Source organism: Lissotriton helveticus, chromosome 5_1 (genome assembly GCF_964261635.1).
Source record: "Lissotriton helveticus chromosome 5_1, aLisHel1.1, whole genome shotgun sequence".
NCBI classification, from domain to species: Eukaryota; Metazoa; Chordata; class Amphibia; order Caudata; family Salamandridae; genus Lissotriton; species Lissotriton helveticus.
Genome location: NC_136065.1, coordinates 263,442,600 through 263,468,329, shown reverse-complemented (window position 1 = coordinate 263,468,329; position 25,730 = coordinate 263,442,600). Strand labels below are relative to the sequence as shown.

Sequence of the window (25,730 nt, the reverse complement as noted above, 5' to 3'; positions counted from 1 at the left end):
GCTCCAGAAAAGTTTCTAAATCTGAAGGTAAAAACTGTGACCGGGACCTACCGCGTGGGGTAGTCTCTCAGGGCTCCATCGTGGTTGGCCTGAAACTTTGACTTTGAGCCGGTCTATCGCAACCAGATGTCCCAATATGGTGCTATAGGTTTCTAGGTGCTATGTAATGCTAAATGTTTGAAAATTCACATCTCCGGTTCCCTACTTTGGAATTTTGTCATTTTGGTGTAATTTTAAAGATAATAATATTTCCTATGTTTATAAATTGGTGTTGGATTTTTATTATGTGTTGTGTCTTAATTATTTACTGAATTGGTGTTTTTAAGTGCTTTACATACCTGTCTTTCAAGTTAAGCCTGCCTGCTCGCAGCCAGTTACCAAGGGATGAGCATAGGAATAATTTTCTAAGACCTATTCTGAGCCCTATACTGTGTTAGTGGCCTTATCACCAGTGGCAGACCTACATTTGCCCCTACCAATAATCCACTTTCCAACATTTGAACTTGTGTTTAAAATGTGCACTTTTCAGTAAAGTGAATTAAGATTATAAAAATCCTCTAAATTGCCTTAGAACAAAACTTTTGAGTTTGATTTTTGGAATTTGGGCCAAACTGTTTTTAATCCATTGTTTTGATTTTTCCAAATTGTTCTAAGTCTGTTGTGCCTAGTTGTTGTGACCCAAAATTAGGGAACCATGGAGCTGGGCCTGGCTGAACTGTCCCAGTTCAGGATGGCTGATCTTGGGGTACAGTGTAGGGTTAGGGGGCTGCCTGCTTCCAACAAGATTAGGAAAGCAGGGTTGCTCAAGTCCTGGCCAGGCCTGGGCTGGGGTAGCAAAGGAGATTCAAGGGGGATTGAGGGTGTTCCCCCCCCCCCAACTTCAGAGGAGGGTGAGGATCGTGCCTCTTCCATTATCTCTAGTGTTAGTCCAATGAATCCAGATGGTGGGAGTTGGGAAGGGTCCCTTACTCAGGAACCACCACTGTCCCTTGCAGAGAGACCGCTTGAGGCTCAATTAGCTTTGATGGCCTTTGAGAAGGAGAAATTGGAATAGACTAAGAAGAAATGGGAGAGGGATGAGGCGTTTAAAAGAAATGTTGGCATTCCAGCAGGTACGACACTCCCAGTGGCGTCCCCATAAGAGGATAGGCTACTAAGGGAGCGTATGGAGAAGAGAGCCATTTCCTTAACATACCGTAAAATTGTCAATAACCAGCCAGACCCAACTGAACTGCAGTGCTCCATGAGAAATGGCAGCTAGATGTTGGGGAACTTGATGAAACAGACTGACAAGAGGCCCTCTCCTCCCCCGGACCGTAGCAATATCCTCAAAATTGGGATTAGTCCAGTTGAAAATACTCCGTTGTATTTACTATACAAGACACATCATGCATAAAATAGAGATGGCAGAGAGTCCATACTGCTTAAGACAGTGTGGAGAGGTGAGCACCTTTTATCATACGCTGTAGGACTGCCCTGTAATAGGGCACTATTGGGGCGAAATTATGCGCACAATCACACAAGTTTGTGGAGTGACGGTCACCCCTGAACCCAAGAGATGTCTCTTAAATATTTGGGAACCTACTGACCTTAATCATGCAATGCAAGACTGGACGACACTAGGGATCATTATTGCCACACACAACATAGCTAAACACTGCGGGACACAGCTGGTACCGTCACACCGAGAGTGGCGTGGAGATTTGGACACAGTAATAATGGCAGAAAGGGCAGCATATGTCCGAAGAAAAGGGAACGCATATGGGGAAAATGGAACTCTTATAGAGGAAATATATCTGCCCCACTCCCAAGTGAGTCAACAATAGACTCTAGCTGATCGAATACGGAGCGAGAGAATTCTGGGCAGAGCACTGTGTTAATAATTGCAGTACTGAAATAACTAAGTCGGATGTATCATTGGTATGGGGAAGTGTAAATGGAACAACAATGTCATTATGTAACCATGTTGTGGAAAGATGAACCTGTATTTAATACAAATAATTAAAAAGAAATACAAATAAAAGAAATGGTGGCAGTGAAAAAGATGAAGATTCTGAAATTCCAGGGGTGGTGGATTTAATCCCTAACTTCCCATGGGTATAGTACCTAAGTACATTGAGGGGGATTACATTGACAGGTGGTTAGCAGCTTTTGAGAGGTCCCTCAGAATGAGTAGGGTCTACTCAAGGTATTGGGGTGCACCCATGTGAGAGTTGATTCCAGTAACTGGGAGGGATAAGCTCCTGACCCTTAAGGGAGATGATGCAGAATCATACCAGCAGATGAAGGCATGCTTAGTCAAGAAATTTGGTCTGACTCAGTATAAGGTGAAGTTTAGAGGCACCCAGAAATTGAGTTCAAAGTCGTGGGTAGACTTTGTGGGCGTTTCAGTGAAGGCACTGGAAGGCTGGATTGTTGGTAACAAATGAGGGATTGTATAATTTGTTTTTGAAAGAACATATTTTGACTCATTGTGCAGAAGAGAGGTTACGCCAGTATCTAGTGGACTCTATGCTGACAGACCCCAGAGAGCTGGGAGAAGCAGCTGATGAGTGGGTAAGAACCCAGGTTTCCATTCAGCACCAGGGGAGTGACCTGAAGAAAGGAGGACAGGTCCCTCCCCAAGGGAAAGCCCACGGGAAAGAAGGTCAAAATCAGAAGGAGCCCTCCAAAGATCCACAAAAACGTGCACAAGGGGGGGGGGCTGAGCCAACCCAAATTCAAAGGGAGGGAGTATCAGGGAAGGAATGGTAAGTTCTTTGATCCCTCAAAGGTGGGTACGTGCTTTGACTGTAACCAGTCAGTGCAAAAGCAGGGAGAGGCTGTCTGCGCAAAGAAGCTCCAGCTAAGGGGCAATCCACAGGGATTGCCAGTGTAAGTAGGGGTAGAGAATGGTGCCCCAGAGAGGGATAGTCAGGTGGTGGAAGCAACCTTAGTGTCCCTGGGTGGGATGAATATTGCAACCCTTGCTGCCTTACCTCCAAACATGGACAAGTACAGGCAGAGGCCTAAAGTGAATGCGACTGAGGTTGAGGCTATCAGCGACACAGGGGCTAGTGTAACTATGGTCCTGAATGAGCTGGTGCCTCCAGGAAGGTTGCTACCTGGTGGGATTCACCAGGTGACTTGTGCAGACAGCACTACCAAACTCCATCCTAAGACTGTGGTAGATTTGGAATGGGGATGTGTGACAGGCCCTATGAAGGTAGATGTGTCTAAGGTGCTCCCAGCTTAGTATTTACTAGGCAATGATCTTGAAGCCTCTGTGTGGTCAGAGGTGGAGAAAGGACTCCATATGAAAATATTGGAGTTCCCTGACTGGGTATGTGTTGTGACTAGGTCACAGATTAGCTAAAAGAGAGGGGCTGGACACTTGGACCCTGCAACAAAGGGCCAAGCATCCAAGGACAAGGGTACTGGGCCTGGAGAGGCAGCCCAGGGAACTCCAGAGGTGCAGGAAGAATCTAGCCCTGATGGGGAAGATCTGGTGTCTGAGGGAGGGACTCCATCACTGCCAGAGCTGTCAGATTTGGCATAACTGACAAGCAGGTGGACCCTCCAGAAAGGAGGTCAGTAAGGGACAGCGAGACTGTCCCACCCTTGAGATCTTGAGGCAGATTGCTTCTAAGCAAGAGGTGGGGGATGAAAGTGGGTTTCACAAACTCTACTGGGAAGATGGACTGCTTTATACTGAGGCCAGAATCCTCAAAGAGGGGGCCGCCTGTTGGTTGGTTGTACCAAAAAAGTACAGAGAGTTCATCCTGACTTTGGGTCATGATATCCCCTTGGCAGGACATTTGTGACAGACAAAGACATGAAAAAGGTTGGTGAACCATTTCTACTGGCCCCATATGTCTAAAAAGGTAAAGGAGTTATGCAGCTTCTGTGTCACCTGTCAGGCCGGTGGCGAGGCAGGGGGCAAGACAAAGGCTCCCCTAATACCACTGCCAGTGGTTGGGGATCCTTTCGAAAGGGTGGCGATGGGCATTGTTGATCCCCTGGACCCATCTACTACATCAGGGAATAGGTATATTTTAGTGGTAGTGGACCATGCCACTAGGTACCCTGAAGCAATCCCTCTTAGAACCATTGATGCTCCTGCAGTGGCTAGACCACCGCTTGGTGTGTTCAGCAGCATCAGTTATCCAATAGAGGTGATATCAGAACTTCCTGTCCAGCTGTCTGACTGCTATGTGGGATTAGTGTGGTGTCCACTACAAGTTCACCACCTCCTATCACCCAGAAGCAAATGGTCTTGTTGAGAGATTCAACAAAACTGGGAAGGGCATGATAAATGGGTTGTCAACAGAACTCAGGAGGAGATGGGATGTTCTCCTCCGGGGCTTACTGTTTGCCTACAGGGAGGTGCACCAGAAAGGGGTTGGTTCCAGTCCCTTTGACTTGTTGTTTGGACACCCTGTAAGGGGGCCATTGAGCCAGCTGAGAGAGTCTTTAGAGAAGCCTCTTAAAGAAGCAAAAGACAATGTGCTTGACTATGTGCTAGGCCTAAGATCTAGAATGCCATTGTTGTGTTCTTATCTCTTTAATGCTCGTGCTTAGAATATAGAGCGTTGTATAACAGTTCCATGTGGAACATTGATGTTACCGAGCCGGTTGGAGAAGGACGTCGCTTCCCTGGCTCTCACCTGTTATATACATATTTATCTAAATAAATATACTTGTTCCACAAACTTCATAGTCTTCAACTTCACTTCAAATTGGCGACGAGGGAAACTGGCGTTTATCCTTACAGACTATTTAGGAGGACTTCATGAAAAAAATTGTCTATTCCTTACAAGCGGGAAGAAAAGAAGAAAGCGTACCAAACGGAAACTTCGTAAGTGAAAATTTTTATTTCCTCTCCCTTTGCATGGGAATCGTCAACTACGACAGCGCTTTATCTAAATAATAATTGGCTACAAGCTTATACTCAGCGCCATCACAGAGCAACCGTCACTCGCCTACCTGCATCTTTTCAAAAGCGCTCGCTGTTCCACTGCATGCGCTGACTGTCAAGGGGACTGCGCGCGTCACGATCAGCGCGTCTTCCACAATCCCCTCATCGACTGACGTCAGACGCAGGTCACGCAACGTGACCCCAACGTGGCGGCCATTTTGCTTCCTCTGTTTACATCGGTCGGAAGCAATTATCATCTCGATCGGGTTCAAGCATCAAAGTCGTGTGACGCATATTAATAACTACAATTCCGAGGTACGCATTTCCAACAGAACAGTAAGGGTAAGAGAAATTTTAATATAAATAAGGAAAGAATTTACTATATTTTGTTGTGGTGTGGAACAATTGATAACAGGTGAGGAAGTCGGGAGAAGGTCGTTTTAAATTAAATAGTACTTCATAGTGCATGGAAGAAGGAGATTCCACTACAAGTACTGTGGTTAGAGACAGAGACATGGCACAACAGAATTTTACCATTAGTCCTCCTGAACCATTTTGGGTTAAAGGTACCCAACCTGTTATAAAGTGGATAGAATGGAAGGAATATTTCATTAATTATTTGGAAGCTGTTGATGAAACCAAAAAAATGAAAGCAGAGCAAAAGAAAAGACTTTTGTTACATTCTCTTGGTCCCATAGGATTAAAAACATTCTCAAGGATGAGTAAGTCCGAGGATTCTAATTTAAATTAATTTGAGAATGCAATAAAAAATATGGACAAATACTTTGCTCCTAAAGTATGCATAGGAGTCATAAGACACAAGTTCTTCCAAAGAAAACAAACCAAAGAGGAAACCGTAGATGAGTGGATGGATGATCTCAAGAAGTTAGCCATAGATTGTAAATTTGAAAATTTACATGACGATCTCATTCGGGACCAGTTGGTAATGCATAATAACAACTCAGCCTTACAAGATCGTCTTTGGGTTAACGGTGACGCACCTCTTGACGACGTTGTTGCCATTATGAGGAAATCAGAGATGTCAGGGAGGTGTGCAACAGTAGTAAAAGAGACAGAGAAAGATGTTTCCAAAACCTCAGGAACTGTGTGTAAGATTCAAGCATCGAATAGAAACTTTCGTCAACAACAACAGCAAGGGAGATGGACTGGTCAACCGGCAAAAGTCCAGAACAAAAACATGGAGGATAGGAGATGCTATAGATGTGACAGTAAAGAACATCTGGCATTTAGTAGACTATGTCCTGCGTTAAAAAAGAAATGTGGCATTTGTGGACTATTAGGTCACTTCAGCAAGATGTGTCGTAGGCGCACTAACGTAAAATATGTGTATGAGGATGAATGTGAGAGTGTGGATGAATTAGAAACTGAGGAAGAATGTTGCATCAAAAGTATTAGAGGGAACTACGTGATCAACATTTCAGAAGACTCATTGAAGGGAAAACCTATTTGTGATATATCCCTGGGCGGGGTAACCATTAGTGTGTATGCGGACTCTGGTTCCCCATATACGATCATAAATGAGGAGGTTTGGCAAAAGAAGTTTGTAAATAAGATTGGTGAGCAACTATACCCATCTGACGTCTGCCCAATCAGTTTTACAGGTAACAGGATTGGTATGATTGGCTTTAGGTGGCTTACCTTTGTATTTAAAGGCAGGTCCACAAGAGCAAAGTTGTATGTGGCAAAGGTTGGACCGTCTGTCTTAGGATGGTTCGATCAGAAAAAATTACACATAATTCTAGACCCTAATTCTAAAGACAAAGTTTTAATTTTAGATGACTGTAGTAGAATGGAAGAAAAGTTATCTGAAAGTTTTCCCAAAGTTTTCAATGAGAAGCTGGGTGTTCTAAAAGGGTTTGAACATAAAATAATTTTAAAGGCTGATGCACAACCCAAGGTTCATAAAGTGAGACCAATACCTATTCTCATAAGGGAGGAAGTGAAAAAAGAAATCCAAGGTCTACTTGCAAAAGGTATTATAGAGGAAGTGGAAACATCAGAGTGGATTTCTCCGATTGTGGTTGCCCGGAAACCCAACGGAAAAATCCGTCTATGCATCGATTTGCGCCATTTGAACAATAACATCGTCGTGGAAAAGTTTCCCCTTCCTAGAATAAATGAAATGGTTTCTTCCCTTAAAGGAGCTACATGGTTCTCCACGGTGGATCTTTCTGCCGCCTACCATCAGGTAATGTTGGATCCGAACTCTAAGAACCTCACGGCGTTTATAACACCGTTTGGTTGTTATCAGTTCAGGCGTATGCCTTTTGGTTTGGCCTCAGCCGCTGCTGTATTTCAGCGGCTGATGCATAGACTGTTTGGAGACATGGAAAATGTCTCATTTTTTCAAGATGATATTCTTGTGGCAGCTAAAGACAAGGAAAGTCATGATTCCAAATTGAAACAAGTTTTAGAAACCTTACAGTCAGCTGGTCTGACTGTAGAGTTGTCAAAGTGCAAATTCAGCCAAAGAAGTGTTTCATACTTGGGGCATGTCATAAGTGAGGAAGGTGTCCAACCCAAGCCTACCTTGGTGGAGAATATTGTTAAGTTCTCGGCGCCTATATCGAAAGATGAAGTGAGAGCTTTTCTCGGAATGGCTGAATACTGTGCCAAATTCATAAGAAATTTTGCAGCAAAAGTTCACAATATGCGTGCGTTGCTGAAGAAGAACTCTAAGTTCTTTTGGAGTGATTTGTGTGAGGAAGAATTTAATTTGATCAAAAAGGAGTTGCAAAAAGTAAATGCTCTTGCCAGTTTTGACCCTAATGCTGACTGTTTGCTCACAACTGACGCAAGTGATAAGGGTTTGGGAGCTGTGTTATCTCAGTATGATGACTGTGGTAAAGAAAAAGTAATTCTTTTTGCCTCTAGGGCCCTTTCCCCTGCTGAAAGTAGATACCCTATCATCGAGAGGGAGGCCCTAGCGTGTGCATGGGCGTTGGAGCATTTCCGAGCATTTGTTTGGGGCAAACCTGTGACCATTCGTACAGACCATAAACCATTGATCCGCATTTTGTCATGTGATGGCATCTCAGGTGCGTCCGCAAGGTTAGCTAGACTATCTATGCGGATGAAGGAATATATCTACAATATGGTCTATCTACCGGGTAGGGACAACCGTATTGCTGATTGTCTGTCAAGACTTCCACCCCCTTTGGAAGAATGTGAGGATGACCCCTGGAGCGAATACTGTGTGGCTTTGATACACGATTGTGGTGAGCCTGCGATAAGTAAAACAGAATGGTTAACCGAACAGAGTAAGGATTCTGTATTGGGAAGTGTTTTAGAGTATATTTGTAAGGGCTGGCCCAAAGTGAGGAATATTCCTGGTTTGGATGCTTTTTGGCAAATCCGTACGGAGTTGTCATCTGAAAATGATATGTTGTTTAGAGGTGATAGGATTGTCCCACCTGTGTCCTTAAGGAAAAAGATTCTGCAATTGTGCCATGAGGGACATTTTGGGATTATGAGAACCAAGTCTATTGTCAAAGGTATGTTCTGGTGGCCAGGAGTTGACGGGGAAGTTGAGGAGTTTGTTAGAAAGTGTACGGTTTGCATGTCTGCTGACAAAACTCTAAGGACCTTTAAGCCCAAGATGAGTGATGGTTTAATTCCCAACTTTCCGTGGGACACCATCGCAGTGGATATTTTTGGACCTGTAGGTGATTCTAGGGATTATGGTTTGGTGGCTATTGACCTTTTTTCCAAGTGGCCCATTGTCAAAATTGTGGAAAGAGTTGACACTCCAACAGTACTAAAATTTTTGGACAAAATTTTTATGGCAGAAGGTTTACCAGCCTGTGTGCTATCGGACAATGGTGTCCAATTTACGTCTAGACTAGCTAAAGAGTATTTCGACAGATGTGGGGTTAAACACAAAACCACCGCTTTATATAACCCTAGTGGCAACGGCACTGTCGAAAGGTTTAATAGAGTGATCAAGGGCGTCATTCAAGCCTCTGTGCACAGTGGACTTGATTGGAAGATACAGGTACAGAAAGCAGTATGGTCATATAGAATTACTGTACAGAACAGCACTGGTTTGTCTCCGTTTACCATGATGAGAGGCAGAACGGCTAGATGTAAATTTAATCCTGGATGGCTGGTTGATGGAAAGGTGGCATGTTGGTCTCCTGTTGAGGTCAAGGACAAATTAATATCCAGTCATGAGAAAAGCAAAGAATTTTATGACTCTCACCATAATACTAAAGATGTTTCCATCAAGGTTGGAGACTGGGTGAGAGTAAAAAAAAAACCTTTTAAGGTTCCCAAAGGTATGAGCCGTTTTGAACCACCTTGTAAAATTGCTGAGGTTTTAAGGAATTCCGTAAGACTGGATGATGGTAGAGTATGGAATCTTAAGAATATTGCATTCAACCCAGATCAAAATTGCGTAGAAGTACTTCCTGATTCATGTGTCAACAATTTTGATTGGGTAGAAGATCATTTTGAAAATAGCCAAGTTCAGTCTCAACTGGGTAAAGATTTGACGACCATTTCTGGTGAATCCGGGCAATCCTACTTTCCCTTGTGTTTTGAGGGGGGAGTGGGTGAAGGTTGTAGTCATGAGCATGATGTTCAAACTGATGTCAATGATTTTACAGACTTGGACGCAGGTGTCACACAGAACAAGACTAATATGCTACCTGACAAAAGAACAAGAGTTATACCCAGATGGCTGAAGGACTATGCTTTGTAATTTTATTCCTCCTGTTGTTCCTTTTCTCTTTGCTCCCTATTCACCTTCTCTTTTCTTTTGTTTCACCTTTTCCGGGTTGCTTAAATGTATGGGGGGGGGATGTGTTGTGTTCTTATCTCTTTAATGCTCGTGCTTAGAATATAGAGCGTTGTATAACAGTTCCATGTGGAACATTGATGTTACCGAGCCGGTTGGAGAAGGACGTCGCTTCCCTGGCTCTCACCTGTTATATACATATTTATCTAAATAAATATACTTGTTCCACAAACTTCATAGTCTTCAACTTCACTTCAGCCATAGTACATGTCCAAGGCAAACGGGAAACTGGAGGCCAGCCAGGAGCTCATGAAGCACTGTTATGATCAAAAGGCTACTATGCCTGAGTATACTCTAGGACAATTGGTGTGGGTGGTATAGCCTGTGGCTCCCAGGACCCTTCATGACAAGTGGAGTGGGCCCTGTCCACTCTTAGAGAAGAAGGGTGAGGTTACCTATTTGGCTGACATTTGCACCCCCATGAATTGTCATAGGGTCCTGCATGTGAATAGATTGAAACCCCACCATGACAGGGTACACATGACCATGTTACTGGTCACTGATGAGGATGTGGAGGGGGAAACTGAGCGTGTGCTCGACCTCCTCTCCACTAATGTGCAAGATCGGTCAGTGGAGAGAGTTGTGCTCTCTGCCAAGTTGACAGACCAGCAGCACAGAGACTGTAAGCTAGTGCTGCAGCATTTGCTGGCCTATTCTCTTTGACCCCAGGCATCACTGAGTGGCGTGTGCACCACATTGACACTTGTGACAGTCTGCCTGTCAAGAATAAACTGTACAGGTTGTCTGACCATGTCAGAGCCAGCATTAAAGCAGAGGTTGCTGGAACAGGGGGTAATTGAACCGTCTGAGAGTCCATGGGCCAGTCCAGTGGTGCTCGTACCTAAATCTAATCATCAGGGGGGACCCGAGGAGTTAAGAATCTGTGTGGACTACAGAGGATTGAATGCAGTCACAAAGACTGACACTCACCCTATACCTAGAGCTGATGAGCTCATAGATAGGCGAGGGGCTGCTAAGTACCTGAGTACTTTTGATTTGACTTCAGGTTACTGGCAGATTGCCCTCACTGATGGAGCAAAGGAGAGGTCAGAATTCTCCATACTAGAGGGACATTATCAGTTGAAGGTAGTGCCCTTTGGCTTAAACAATTCACATGCCACCTTCCAAAGGTTGGAGAACAGGCTCTTGTCTGGGTAGGAACAGTTCAGTGCAGCTTACCTGGATGATCTAGCAGTATTCAGTTCTACCTGGGGGATCACTTAAGCCACCTAAGGGAAGTGCTTCAAGCCATGCAGCAGGCAGGCCTGACTATTAAGGCAAGCAAGTGCCTAATAGGGCAGAGTTATGTGGTGTACCTGGGCCACCTGGTAGGTGGGGGCCGTGTACAGCCTGCCCAAGCTAAAATCCAAACTATTTTGGTTGGGACAGCTCCTGTTACCCAGACTCAGGTCAGGGCATTCCTTGGACTGACAGGGTACTATAGAAGGTTTTTTCAGAACTATGGGACCACTGTAGGGCCCCTACTGGAACTGACTTCTAAAAAGAGGCCCAAGAAGGTGGATTACAGAATGAAAAAATAAAAATAAAAAAAGAAGGTGGATTGGACCCCAGAGTGTCAGAAGGCTTTTGACAATCTGAAAGCTGCTATGTGTTCAGCACCAATGCTGCTGGCCCATGACTACACAAAATAATTTGTGGTTCAGACAGGTGCTTCAGAGGAAGGGATTGGGGCAGTGTTGTCACAGCTAAATGAAGAAGGCCTTGATCAGCCAGGTGCCTTTATTAGCAGGAGGCGTCTTCCCAGAGAGCAGAGGTAGAGTGCCATTGAGAGAGAGGCTTTTGCTGTGGTTTGGTCCCTGAAAACGGTGAGAACATATTTGTTTGGGACTTACTTTCATGTTCAAACTGACCACAGGCCTCTCAGATGGCTCATGCAGATGAGGGTGGAGAATCCCAAGCTAAGGTGTTAAGGTGGTCCCTTTCCCTACAGGGAATGGACTTTACAGTGGAACACAGACCTGGGGTTGCCAATGCAAATGCGGATGGACTTTTCAGGTTTTTCCACTTAGCTGATGAGGACTACCAGGGTGTAGGTTAGTAAGCCATCACCTTTTGTTTGGGGGGCGGGGGGGGTGCTATGTTGCAAAGTCATCCTGTGCCCTGGGCACCCCCCAACTTTTTGCTGAATGGCACTGGTGGTAACTGACTTTGACTGACCCTGGGCTCTGCCTAAACAAGCCCAGGGTGAGTGCTATGCTGAAAGAGACACATTTAGAATACAGTGAAAACACCTACATACACTAGGGTACACTATGGTATGGGGTACCCCTGTGATTGGCATGACCTATTCTATCAGACCCTATTAAATAATAGGGCTGGGGGATTAAAACTACCTAGAAGTCCCTAGTCCTCAAAATGGCATGGCTGTTTAGAGGCCAGCAGCTTTTCCTACACTTGCATGTGTGCACTGCTGAAGCCTGAGGTCAGTTTAAAAGCAGCCCTAGATGGCAGGACTGTTTTTTAAAAAGTAAATTGTGCACAAACTCGACTTGGGGGACCTATAAATAGATAACCTGCAATGTTTTGGCATGTTAGGAACCCCCAGGTTCTCCCCTCGGTGTACCAGGGGTGGGGGATCAGGTATTTATAAGTTGGACCCTTATAAAATTGAGTTTTATATGCCCTGGGTTAAGTGCAATTTCACATTTCACTCCCCACATTGTGCTAAAGTGCTGCCCAAATTCGACTTTGATGCTAGGAGCACTGTGGAGGGAAGAATTGCAATATTTCTACAGATTCAGAGCCCCTAAAGTCTCCCCTTGTTGTCCCATGGGGAGTGGGTCCTGTAGATATAAGCAAAGTACTTATAAAATATGTTTTTCTAAGCGCTAGTGCTGGAAACATGGCCCAAGTAATGATTCCCATTGCAAATCCCATGCCACATAGTTTAACATGGCAAGAAGTTATTAACTAATAACTCCTGTTAGGAGAAGGATAGAACTTCCATTCAAAGACTTCCCAGAATGGCAGTGGAAAATCCAACAACCTGATATTGTTGAATTTCTCCTAAAATGTACAGACAAGAAGTTATAAGACTTTCTTATTTGTAAGTCCAGATTCAGCCTTCCAATGGTCTTTCCTGATTGGTCAGAGTTAATTGGATTAGCCAGGCTGCCTTGAAGAGGTGATAAAGAGCCCCTGGGGATAACCAGCTCTGCCTGGAGGGCAGTGTGCTGCTACACTGGAATGCAAGAGCAGGGGGAGGAGTCGTAAACCATGGTCTTCAAAGGGAAGGGGAAGGCCTCAGTGCCATTTACAACTTTACTCTTTTGACCTAAAGCCAGAGCTAGGATTAGGGAAGGAATGAGCAGATGCAAGGGGGAGAGTCTATAGAAAGTAGCCATCCTAGGGGTGTGTTTAGCCAGCTCTTACCTCCCTGCTGGAAAATCAGCCATTATGAATTTGGTGCACTCCGGGACACAATAATGCCACATTCTGCAGGATGTGGTCATCCTCTTGGGGAGTCACCCTGCTCCCATTGGTCAGGAGTGACCTCCTGCTTGACACAGAGAACTTGGAATAAGTATCTGAGAGGGGCAGCGTATCTCAGATCAGCTGCTTGAAACTTAAGAAAGCAAGACGTTGCCATGCTGAAAAGTTGGGGTGCAAATTCTAAGGCCTGCCCTCTGAAGACTGCACCATCTGAAACTACACTGGTGTCAATTCTGGAGAGACTGTTATGTGCTCCAGAGTGGAATATGTACTCTGTCTCTGTGGGGTGTCAAATCCTGCATGCGTCCACCAACCCCATCACTTCTAAAAATGTAGGGAGGACCGTCTGTGAGGGTCCCAAGTCTCGAGGGGGATAGTGGTCCAACCTACCAGACACCAGTGAAATAAAGTCACCAACTAGCACTAGTCTCCCTTCGGGGAATTTCAACATGGTGTTTCCTGGGTCCCTAAACGCACGTGTCTGTAATCCAGGGGGAATATAAACAGATACAATAGTAAGTGACATAGCTTCCCATTTTCCCGACACCACTACATATCTCCCCAGAGTATTGCACTAGATATGCTCAATTGTCATTGGAAAGGATCGATGTGTCATTATGCCCACCCCTCTGGACCCAATAGTGAACCCAGAGTGTGGCACCATACGGTAGCCCCATCTAATCAATGCTTTACATATGTTACCAACTAGGTGCGTCTCCTGGAGTAGAACTATCTTGGGGGAATGCTGTTTAATAAAATGCAATACTACTCCCCTTTTCAACTTGTCTCCCAACCCATTTACATTCCATGATAGAAGCTTGAATCTTTTATCTCTTGGTGACCCCATCTGCATACCTCTTGAGTCTCACTACTGTGTGATCTTTTGCCCCCTTCGTGGATGGATGATGCCAACCATAAATCTTACCCGATGCCGCAGAGGGTAGCAAAATATCCATCCGCTTAGTGTGTCCCTCCCAGCCCCAATGACTTAATGCATTGTGCTGTCATTTAACAATCAAAATGTAACTCTAAAACCCCCAATACCCCCCCACCCTGCTCCCCCGCACTCTGGGCTTGAAACTGCTCATATCCCCAAATGTGCAAAGTGCCTGTCCCGCTTACATGAAACTAATGTGAAAGTTTGGTTGGGGGGGGGGAGGGTTCCCTCCTCCCCAGTGTTTGCCGGCTATGCATCTATTACAGATCTTCAGCCGTTTCATCAAAAGCGGGTATCATTAACAAAGTCACTTATCGTTTTTGTTAGTCTTTATCCAATGACTGCCCGGTACCATATCAGCGACCGGTCACCGACACTGCCCCCGGTTCCATCATGATCAGCAAGTCCTGCTGGCTGGTTTAACACCTGAGGAAGCATACTTTGGCAGAGATTAGTCCTTCCCACGCCGGGATTTGTGTTCTTTTGCTAGTGGCCACCCATCGAGCCATTCCAACGCCGATTCCTTGGTCCGAAGCTTCGCCGGGAAGAACATAAAGTAATGGATACCTTTGTCTCTGAGTTGCTTTTTGATTTTCATGAAAGTTTGTCTTTTTTTTGCACCGCCATCGTGAAATCTGGAAAAAAAGACAGTTCACTATTTTTGTACTTGACAGGAGAAGTCTTGCCAACAGTGGGCGCGGAGGCGCTCCCGGTCGCATGCATGCCCCCGGGACCCTATGTGCTCTCTCCACGGTAAAAAAACTTGGATAGGTTTTTGGGGCGCAGGTGGTTGAGGATCAGGTCTTCGACAAAAAGATCTATGGCCTGACCCTTCGCTTTTTCAAGAACTCCTATTATTCTGACGTTGTTTCATCTCAACCTTCCTTTTTAGTCGTCCAGTTTGGTTTCCACCATTTTGCTGGCCATTTGGAGCTCTTTAATCTCCTGACACAGTTGTTTGGTTGCATTGGTGAGTTCTGTGGTGGTAGTTTCCATAGCTTTTACTTTCTCGCTCGTTTTTTGAAGATCAGCTCTTATAAGTGTAATTTTAATCGTTATGGAGTCCATTCTGTGTTCCAGTGATGTGCAAACCCCTGCTATGGCGCCATAATATCTTTCAGCGTAGGATCGTCATTATCCGAGCCCATCGCGACGGTTGCGGCGCCCTTATGTACTGTATCCGATTCGGCGGGCTTCTGGGTGGCGAATATATCCGGCTTAGTCTGGAGCGTATTTCTTTGTCCCATGGCGCTGGACATTGTTGAAGGCAAGCCCGTCTGCGCCTGTATGACGCAAGACGCCAGGACCCCTGCACATTTTCCTATCCTTTCTCTGTCCTCAGTCTCTTGTAAGTATAGCCATGAATCTAACCCCTTCCAGGTGGGCAAGTCCCTTGAGCTCCCCGGCCCATGTATGCACCCCTGCACCCTCATTTTCCCCGTGTTCACAGATAATGCAATTTGTGATGGTGCAAAAGTCTGCAGCATTTATAAACATATTTTACATATTGTCATACAAAACATGCAATATCTATTTCAAACCAGTTGTTCACGCCTCATTTGGAGTTCCTGTCCAACCCTTATCCTTCTCAGTACAGCCCTTTTTTGACAGCACACTCAGCCAATGCCCCTTCTCAGCAGGTCTAATGTTTCTTTTGCGGCCCCTGGGCTACACCTTGCTGCCGAGTATTGTGGGCGGGCCTCATGCCTGGCCCAAGATGCAAGTGCTGTGTCCGCCCTCTGCTAACCCCATGCTGATCCTTAGCCTGCTCCCTGTGCCCCTGCCGGAAGGCATCCCGAGACCACCGGTTTGAGCGGCTGCTCTTTGGCTATTACGCTCTGTCTGCTGTGCCTTTGTGCTGTCCCCCACCTTGCTTGAGCCTATCCCTAGCTTGCGGCTGCGTCGCCCACATTGTAGGTGTCGGTGGGGGGTTTCACGGCTAAGGCACCTTTCCTGGATTGGTACCCCCCATGCCCTTAAATTCGGAGGCGCTTATCTCCACCCTTCGCCCCCAGCTCTGCTTTTTTACCGAGACCAGGCTCAGCAACGCAGCTCTCACCTACATGCCCCTTGCCATACTCTAATGCTACTCTTTGTTCGAACTATACAGAGAAGAGCGTTCTGGAGGTGGTGTCGCTATTGCCTTCCACAACTCTATAAAATTCGAACATTCCCTCCTCCCCAAATTCCGGCACCTTACCCCCACTACGCCCAAGAACTCTCAGAATCAAGATATGTTGTCCACGGCGTAGCTTTTAATTCACATCAATCCAAGGAATAAACCACAGACCATTACCAAGGAAAGAATCCTTCTTGGATATATAATAATTATTCACAGCATCACACTTTAGCTGCATCAACATGTTAACGGCAGTAAGGAATTTATTTACGACATTACATTTTAACTTTAACTCAGCCATACACTAGAACAACTTGGACGTACATTTGAACTTTACACTTTAACTTTTTAACTCGGCCGTACACTAGAACTTGGCCGTACATTTGAACTTGGCGGTCTCGGCCATCAATGTCCCACTCTGCTGCGCACATTGTGCCGGCAGGCCCCAATGCGCTACAGCCAACAGTTGCACTATTTGGCATCCAGGGCACCACATAACGCACCGGCCCACCGGGGTACCTGCACACAGGCAGCCTCCCCAATATTCTTCTCAGTCCATACATTGTGGGTTAGGGCAGTAGAGTCCAGGACTACCGGCAGGTCAGTCCCTCCGCCCCGCCGATCCACGGCACACATGGAATCTACCCCCTCCTCGGGTCCATGGAATGGCTGCACCTCCAGTGTTGTGCATACGTCTTTGTTGTTAACTGTCAGTGCTCCGCCACCGGGTGAGAAGCTCCCCGGCTCACTCGCCCTCCCCCCGCAGACGCTGACCATGGTCCACAACACATGCCTATTTTTATTTTTTATTTTTTGCCTACATACTTATTTTATTCTTACAGAACAATGCCAAATTCCTGACTAGAATAAATGGCATACACTGGAAGATATACGGGTTAACCTAACTCCATGCACCTTTCTTCTCCCATCAGTGGAGAACTCCATGCACCTTTCGTCTCCCATCAGTGGAGAACATAGTATTTGAAACGTCCGCTGAGCGCAGCATGCCGGTAGGCCCTGCCTTGCAACATCCTTTTAGCCTTTCCCAGGGTCCTATCTAGACACCCTCGCCCGTTTACTGTACTATTTCCAGAACGTCCCGCACATTTAATGTGACATCCGGTGTGTCCCAGCCGGACACCCTTACCCGTCAATAAACGGTATGCACCGGAAAATACAGAGGATAAATTTACCATATGTCTATGTCCTTCACCATCAATGGAGAACATACCTGTTGAAACGTCCGCAGAGCGCAGCATGCAGGTAGGCCCTGCCTAGCAGCAGCCTTCCCCCGGGTCCCATTCAGACCCCTTGGCCAAATATAACGGCATTTACATTTGCTGTGTACATTTGCAGACCCTGCTTGGCAACAATTTATCTCAGGTTCTCACCAGGATATCCCTGCCGGTTTATAAATGGCATACACTGGAAAATAAGCGGGATAACTTCACCACGTGCCCTTCTTGTCCACCAACAGTGGAGAACATACTTCTGGAGATGTCTGCTGTGCGCAGCATGCCAGCAGGCCCCGCCTTGTAACAACTTTTCCCCAGGTTCCAGCTGAGACACATTTGCCCGTTCCTGCATGAAGTTTGCTGAAAAATGAATCTGACCACGACACTAACAACGGGCACTGCATACCGCATTGGCCCCCTGGCAGTTCTTAATTGGCGTCAGATATTGCCTGAACTGTGCACTACCAGCACTTATGTTCGAATAGTGGGCATCAGAGTAGAATATTGGGCACCTGCCCTCACTATTGCACAAAGGAAGCACTGCCACCGGGATACCCGATCCCAGGAGAATCCTAGTAATAAACTGAAGAACCCCTCTCCATACTGTTCTAGTTTTACACTTTCTGAAGAGTACTAACTCGCTACAACGCGATGTACTTTGATAACAATGCATGCTAAGTCACTGTCACCTCCCTGGTGCTTATTGTTATGTTAAACTAGCTTCTAATGTTAGCCCCCATGTTTTTAAAGGACTATTGCTATGGCCACCGCCTTGTGGCGACTGTGCGCTGCTCCCTTCATCCTGTAGTTTGGTGCTGCGGTATGTGTCGCTGCAAACAGTTAGAGGTTTTGACTACGGCTTCGTTTCGTCTGCTCCTGTGCTTGTGTACAGCCAATGCCTCTATAAAGTGTCACTGCCCCTATAAAGTGTCACTGAAAGTTGTTTTAACCACCCTTATGGAACGGAATATATGCTGTTCAGCATGGTCCCAGACTGATTGTCCCAACTTTGGGTCGAATGCGGTCCTCTTCCGACGAGTGCCTCCAGAAGCATTTCGCAACGGTTCTTTAAACTCATTATTGGGATCATGAGAACCCAAAGAGAGACTACCTATTTAACTGACCAAGTCGACTCTAGCTGGACCTTTTTACCCTCGAGATTAACCACCATTGCCCATGGCAGTAGTATTTGGGACAGAACATACTGAAAAATCAGTGACAAACAGCTGACATGGCTCCTGGCAGGAGTATTGGACCAGAACATACTGAAAAATTGGGTGACAAACAGCTGATGTTAGTACTGCCAGGGCGCTCAGCCTGGCAAATCATATTAAATCTAAAGTAAGCCTCCACTGGATCTACCTCCCCAACATTGTCAGCTTGCGTGCCATTTCAAGTGGCAGACCATAAACGCTAGTCCTGTCCCCGCCCATGTGAATCGGAACCTCGCCTCAATAGTGTGTCAGGAGAGGGACTGCATGGCTCTGCCCAGGCCAGGCATGACCACACGTTCCCCACTAAAACCAAGCAGACTAATAGCACATATACATGCCAGGGATAGCCTCTGTGAGATCTCTCGAGGAGCTCCCCACCGCTGCTGGGTCTCCCTCCTCTGCCTTCTCCCAGGCTTCGATTAACTGCATTTTCAAGGTTATCCCCACAAGGACAAACACATAGCTTTACGTAATTGACAAACATTGTTATGCAGGTTTTTCTTTTTTCTTCCAAGTGGCATCAGACTTCTGAGAGGGTAGCCTAGAACAGAGATACTCAAAGTACGACCTGGGCCCTTATGGCCCTTACATGCGGCCCCCTCGGCAGCAGCAGCACTAGGCTGCTGTTGACCCAGCACCAACCTGAAATAACTGTTAAATACACAGCAAGCACTTATTGGCAGTTAGAGAAAGGAAGGTACTAGGCCCTTAACTTTAAGAACACTTTAGGAACACCTTCATTTTTCAAGACAGCCACTTGATATACATCATTTATTTCCCATTCACCAACTTTACACCCCCCCCCCCCTTCTGGCATGTGTGCAGCCCACAGTCACACCATGGACCCATCTTTGCGGCCCCCGGGGAGAAGGTTTGTGAGTACCCAAACTCTAGAACAAGCCTGACTCACTGTCTTTGCCAATGCTTGTTGTTTACGTCAGATAAATGAGTAACAAAGGTATTGCTGTAAAATTGAATTTCACACATTTCAACTCGGAATATGTGCATTAACCATTAATGAAGTTTGAGGAAGGGATTGCGTCTGCAGAGTGTCGCAATCACTCTTTTTCCACCCTTCACGTCACCTTTTTTTTTTTTTTTTTTGGAGCCTCTCTGTGAGACATATTGTTTATGATTTTTCGGAAAAAACACCGAAACCTCCTTCTTAGAGTGAGGAAGTACACTTTGATAAGGAAATTAGGTGAACATGAAACGTAAAACAAAGCCACCTCACTAACAGGAATTACCACTGTGGTTTTACTATGATTGTTGAGATACCATCAACGTTTTTCTATAAATCGGAGTATATGACCCATGTAAAAATCAGTTTGAATTAATAACGGGTCTGAGACCCTGGTGGCCTGTCCATTGAAATCTATGGATCGCTATACCCAGGACTTGACTTCTGCGATCCCACTTTGATTTGTCACACTTACACCTGTGCTCCTTCACTGAGTCACTCCCATCTTGTGTTCGCTCACCTTGCTCCTTTTTCTGTCCTCCCCATGCCTGTCACTACATCCGACCAGTATATATGCCATCCAGAAAATGCTACATTTGAGCCCTTAGTCAGATATAACCCATCGTCAGCCAAGTTTAAAATGAAATATTTGAAAAGAGTTATTTTTATATCCAGTCCTCATCATGCTGTTTGCATACAGTCCGGGCTGGACTGTTCCCATGAGGCACAGGGTCAAGGCTGATTTGCATATGGCCATGTCTGGCCTGGGGTGGTGTGGAGTGCAAAAAAACGATGGATTTAGGCCCAGATCTCTGTACTGGGGTGAACGTATGACATTGTTCTACATTCTGTCCATCAATTGTTGTTTTTGCATGCATACAGTCTACAGCAGACGGAAGAAATATACCCTCATTAGCGCGGCCCTTTAGGCACGAACCCGGGTCTCCCAAACCAAAGTCAACCCGGTCCACATCATGCTATTTGCATACATACATCTACATTGGAAGGAATAAAGATACACTCATTAGGGTGGTCCTTTAGACGCGAACCCGGGTCTCCCAGACCAAAGTCAACTGCTCTAACAGCTGAGCCACGCCCCTTTTCAGACCTGAACATGGCCTCGCTTCCACTTGGCATTCTCCCCAACACAAACGCACAATGAGCTGCCTGTTCTGTGCCGAAACACACATACTGTGACCTGCCCTGCCTTTCAAGGTCGCCAAATAGAATATTATGGCAATTGGGCACCAGCAAGACCTGATATATACGTGCACAAAACAGGCAGATAAAATGTGGAGCATCGAAGGCAGGAACTTCACCATAATTTTCCAAAGCGAGACACGCACACTCACCCTTCCCTGAAATAAGAAACCATGCTGTGTGCTTTAACCTGGGCCGTACACCGCCACCAGATAGTTCCACTAGAACCAACTCCCCCACCAGCGAACGCTGCTGTCAGTATGAGCAAGGAAGGCCAGTAGCTGCCAGCATGAAATGATAGCCAATGTGTTTCAAACTAGTTGACACCCTTCTTGCAGGATGGATTGAGATGTGTATTTTTAAAATCGCAATCTCTGCCACTGAAGTCTGGAGAGGTGCTCTGATTTATCACCCACCAGGTGCTTGGAAAGATATTACCCAGACTCTAATTGACTATATCACACCTCATATCCTGGCCAATGATACATTTCTACTGCTGGGCGATCTTAACTATCATGGCGAGGACAGTGATGACCCCAGCATGGCACAACTACTAACTGACATGGAGGCTATTGGGCTCAAACAGATTGTGAGGGGCCCACCACACAGAGCTGGGCACACTCTCGAGCTCATCTTTACCAACCTAGTGGAAACAATCCGTAATCCTTTGCCCATCACCTGGTCCGATAATTACTTGATTACGTTCTCTATGTACTACTTTCTCGGAAAATTGCAATGCCCCCACTATGTCTCCTAACGTGGACATGAATACTGCCTTGGCCGTCTACAACAACTCGCTTATCCGTACCTTTGAGTATCTAGCCCCTATCAAAAAATAGACATCCTTTGCTCCTAGAAACCAAACTCCCTGGTGAACAGATATTCTGCGGCAAGAAAAATCCTAATGTAAACGCCTAGAATCAGATGGCTTCCACAAAACTCACTGCGGACAAAATAGCATGCCAGCGTATGCTCAGGAGCTCTCATAATTTGATTAAAGCGGCATGAAGGACGCGCCTGACCTCCAGCATTAAGCAAGCCAGAAACTCCTCTAAAAAATATATAAAGCGCTAAATTCCTTTCTGAAACTGCGTGCCTGTATGACCATTATCCTGGCTTCCAAAAATTCAGCGTCTCTTTAGTAGACTTTTTTAAAGAAATAAATCAACATAATCTACAGGAGCTTCCTCCCTAGCCCTTCTTGCTTATAGATGGAAACCGACTGGAATAAACCACAATTCAATGCTTCTGTTAGTTTAGGTGACTTTGATCTTTGCTCCACGGAACAGGTGTTAAAGGTACTTGCGCTTGCAAAATCTGGCTCACCCGATGATCCTTTCCCTCTCAGGGTTGTGTCTAGTCTTGCTCACTATCTGGCACCATCCATAACCATATTATTTAGCCTTTCTATTATTTAACCTTTTTCTAGACTCTGCAGAAGTTCCAATCGAATGAAAGTGTGTGCAAGTATTTCCTCTCCCTTAAAAAACAGCTACTAAATCATGCAGTCTTATCCAATTACAGACCAGTTTCACTGCCCCCCCTGTTTGCAAAAATCTTAGAAAGTTTTATTAACAAACTGATTTAAAAAAATGAAATTCACACGATCTCAGATTCTTCTCAGTCGGGTTTTAGAGCACAGAGACGGCCCTACTGGCAGACACAGGCAGCGCCCGCCTTTGTTTAGACACAGGAACTTCAATCATGCTTGTATTACTGGATCTTTCCTCCACGTTTCACATGGTCTCCCACTCCTCTAATCCGCAGACTACAAGAAGCAGGCATCCAGGGCAAAGCGCTACACTGGCTTAGGGACTTCCTTGACAATTGTACACAATACGTTTGCCTCGCTCCTTTTAAATCAAGAACCACACACATCAATATAGGGGTCTCAGGACTCATGTTTGAGATCAACTCTATTCAATGTTTATGTGGCTTCTTTGGCTCAGATTGTTAGAGCTTGTGGAGTGGAGATAGTGCCATATGCGGACAACACCAAACTCCTTATCACATTTGGTCCTGATCTCGAAAAAGTGAAAACTCAATTTGCACACTATATGTTGGAAATTGCCAGCTGAATGGCTAACAATCGCCTCCAACTAACAGTGAAAAGCTGAGATTGTGTTCTTTGGGAAAGCACAAGGTGCTATGGTCAGCAGACTGGCTTCCCCCAATCTTGCCCCAGCCCCCTCCCCTAAGCAGTTGGTGAGGATTCTGGAAGTAAAGATTTAACACACACTGTCCATGAGGGATCAAGTTATTTCCACTTGTGGCATGTGCTTAGCCACATTGAGGTCACTAAAGGAAGTATTCCCCTGGCTGACATCTACTGCCAGGATAACCATCGTCCAGGCACTTGTAATTAATCACCTTGACTATGGCACTGCCCTATTGGTATCTACTAATGACAACTTGCTGGCCAAACTGCAGGTTGTGCAGAATACAGCTGCTCAGCTTAACTGCAATCTTCCTGCACTGATCCCTTCTGCCCACCTTATTATAGAAACTGCATTGGCTGCCCATCAGGAAACAGTGTCTTCAAGCTATGCTGTCTGATGCACGAAGCCTTCTACACATCCTCTCCTGTTCTCCTCTACTCCAGATTCAGTCAATATCAGCCCTCTAACGCTTAGGGCCCTCCAATGAAGCCCTTCTGCCGACCCCACACATCCGCTTGAGCAGATTTGTTGGCAGGTCTTTTTCGTACCTTGCCTCTGATCATGGCTGTTCTGAATATTCACTCTGCTTTGGCCTACACCGCAAGTGCTAAGTTTCTCCTTTGGGAGTGAGTCATGCGCTATACCAACGACATAAAATAAATACAAATAAAAGGTTTTTGTGATTAGGTGAATTTACATTTTTTGCCTCCTCCTTTAAACCCTGGACCCCTATACCATGCTTCTAAGGGCGGTCTGCGCCCCTCCCTATTGTTCAAGTCGTTGACCAGAATTTGTTGCGTTAAATTGTGCCGTATTAGAAATGCCAGATATTCACATGAAAAACTGATCTTGTTCTGACCTTTGGGTGCTTCAGTTGTTTAATTTGTGGATTCACTAGGCAGGCGTTCTCTACCGCCCAAATTAAGGCATCTAAAGAGCAAAAGGGTAAATTATTTAGGGTTTTATGATCTAGTTAAATAACTCCACAATGTGTTCCTTCCCTATTAATAATTGGAGAAATCACAACATCCAGTCTTTAGTATTCATAGGTGAAGGTGGTGAAAACTACATATTGGTCACTTTACACAACAGATAAGGTGCTTCAGGTAAACATCCCTATACTTTGAATGATTGAAGTCTAACTGTTCTGCAATGGATTTTGATAACAACCAGAATTCGGTGACTTTAATATTAGGTTACTTTAACCTGCTTATTTCGTCACAAATGGAATTCAATGCCCACTTTTTATCACGATCTACCTTCGACAGCAAACGATTGATTCATCATTACATTTGCAAAGAGAGAGCAATAGCCTTTTCCCCCGATATTCCAGTAAAACCAACATTCTGCCATTGGAGGGGAACGTGTTTTAGATTAAAAATGTTGTCTTGTTCAGTAATGAGATATTATTACACAGTTTCCAGCACCATATGAAGGTCATGTTGAAGTTAAACTATCTGGTAGTATTACAGTATTCCCAGTATCTCCGTTACAGGGTTTAGGCTTTGCTGGGTCCCTTTTAATTAATAGCATCCAATGGGGTAAAAATTTGGGCTGCGAGATTTTTGACTAAAATGTAAGATTATGAATGTATTTAAATCGCATCTTAACTTGCTTTGAATCCTTGCTTTGTGATGTGGGGAATGAACTTTCATAATTGGCTACAAACTATGTAAATAGACCAATAATGTGTAGATATCTGATGTTGGGTCTCACGAATTAATTGCTGCTAATTTGTAACATATTTCTAACCACTGATGTAGCATATGTAGCATGCGTTTTTACTGGAACTTTGAGTTTTTTAAGACCATTTTCTGACTTGGAATTTTTATGGGCTGATTTTATTGAAAGTTATTGTTTTGAGATGCTTAAAATTGTTTTGTACATATTTTAATGAAAATATCCACATGCTTTTGTTTAAAATCTTATCTGAATGTGGAACAATACATTTCCTTATACATTGCCTAAGTCTGTAGGAGCAAGCTAGCGGAAGTTATAAGTTCTCTAGAAACAAAGAGGTCAATGTTCTCGATTAATTTGCACCAAGGACTCCAGCAATGTGCCAAAACGATTCAGAAACTCAGTTGTACTGCAACCACCCCACAACCCACTGAGAAATATTTTAGTGAGATGTGTTTCAGGGAACCCTGAATCCCATGAGACTTTACAGGGATAATAGCAACCCTACCCTAATGTTGCTACTTATAAACGCCAATCTAATTCTAGTACAGCAGAAAATAAAACCTATTTTGAGTTTCAGAGATTGTGCACTCCAAAATACCTGTTTGAAGAATAGAGCATATGTTCAAAGAAATAGCAGGGTGTGCTATTCTCGTCTCACAAGGCCAACTGCACTGATAAGCCAGCTAGTGAAGGTTAAGTCCCTGCCATCACAGTAGCCTTCAGTTTGGACCAGCTATAGGATTAAGTGCTGCCTGTGTTTTCCAGGCATGAAGAATATCATGTACTCTTAACTCTTCTGTGCCTGTTTATTTAGCTTTATTTTATTGTTAAAAACTCTTGGTAAACACTTAACAAAAAGTTGCCTGATGCCCTTCCACTTACACGATAAATGGGACCTGTAGTTGTCAACTTTCTAGAAACTGTTAGAAATAAATAACTAATGTAAAATAACTAATGTAAAATAAAGCATTCAGTGTTTAGTTTCAATACAGTGAATAGATTCACGTGAGCTTAATTATCACATTGGCAAAACATAATAACATAAACTAAGCG

The 25,730-nt window shown here is 45.0% G+C and overlaps 1 protein-coding gene across 10 annotated transcripts in view; it reads left to right on the top strand.

The window, feature by feature from the left end:
- The window catches only part of LOC144754418 (zinc finger protein 618-like), a 1,175,017-nt gene that overhangs the window by 773,599 nt on the left and 375,688 nt on the right, over positions 1 to 25,730 (top strand). The gene's annotated exons all lie outside the window — the stretch shown is intronic.